The following is a 1,296-nucleotide window of genomic DNA, read 5'->3' on the forward strand; positions in this document are numbered from 1 at the left end:
GTGTTATGACTGGAATAAAACATCCCAGGGTCCCAGGGATCTACTGGAGCCTATCCCAGCTCTCTTCAGGTGAAAGGCAGGGGTACACACTGGACATGTCACCAGTCCATCACATGGTCACATATAGACAGACAATGGGCAATTTAGAATCACCAGTCAACCTGACATACATTTTTTTGACTGTGGGAGGAAACCAGAGTACCCACCAGCATGAAAACTCCACACATAAAGGCCACTGCAGGGTTTCGGACCAGGAACCTCCTTGCTGTGAGGCAACAGTTCCAACCATTCATCCACCATGTACAGTTGGTGTCCAAGCCTGACTAGCTCAGTCGGTAGAGCATGAGACTCTTAATCTCAGGGTCGTGGGTTCGATCCCCACGTTGGGCGGTGGTTCCTTTAAAAACGATGCTCATAACTCAATTCAAGGAAAATTGAATAAGAACATGTTCTGAGCTTTGAGAGTGAAAGGAAAAAAGCAGTAAACCCAAGGTTCTGTAAACACCAGGTTTCCTCTGTAAACTGTGTAGTTACCTTTTCAACAAATAATAAAACAGCAGGTATTGAAACATAATGTTCTATGTCTGGAAATTCCCCCTAGTCTGTGTTTCAATCTGGAAACATTTATGATACAGTCACTCATCTATATTTATTTAATGACACTGAAACACCTTCTCCTATTACCCCCCTGAAGTCACATCACCTCTTCTCAACACATGGAGCTCTCCTGTAGAATCACCACCACCCAAAGTGGGGCTCAAACCTAACCCTAACCCTGAGATTAAGAATATCATGCTCTACTGACTGAGCTAGCCAGACTGTGTATAACACACATTTAACTGTAAATGTGGTATACTTGGATCCACCTATGTTCTGCCAATTGACTATCAGGTTAATGCAGAATATCTTTGCATTAACCTGATTCAATGTTGTTACTGTTACATGTACATATTCAAGTAGAAAATGACGTTACAACGAGAGAGACAGAGAATGTTATCAAAGTACAGGATAGAAATCAATACATGAAAACATCTGTCAGGACTCAGGAGTGAGATTTGAACCCACACCTCCACCTGGAGACCAGAATGCCCTGTTCATAGGAAGGAACAAAACCTTGAGTCTGGCACCTTAGACCACACTGTTTCTGTTTAGATTCTCTTCTTGTCTTCTCCCTACATGCTCCTGTTTCATAAAGAAGATTCATGTTTGTCAAACTCCTTTTCAGAGCTGCACTTCTTTAACACGCTGGTCTCATGTCTCAAGTTGGGACTGTTTTCTATCCAGATGAGGATATTT

At 42.4% G+C, this 1,296-nt stretch overlaps 1 non-coding gene across 1 annotated transcript; it reads left to right on the plus strand.

The window, feature by feature from the left end:
* The first annotated feature begins 317 nt into the window (after positions 1-317).
* On the plus strand, positions 318-390 carry trnak-cuu (transfer RNA lysine (anticodon CUU)). Its single transcript has one exon. It is a non-coding gene; the product is annotated as a tRNA-Lys (tRNA).
* Positions 391-1,296: the final 906 nt, after the last annotated feature.

The sequence above is a fragment of the Mastacembelus armatus genome, unplaced genomic scaffold (genome assembly GCF_900324485.2).
Source record: "Mastacembelus armatus unplaced genomic scaffold, fMasArm1.2, whole genome shotgun sequence".
NCBI lineage: Eukaryota > Metazoa > Chordata > Actinopteri > Synbranchiformes > Mastacembelidae > Mastacembelus > Mastacembelus armatus.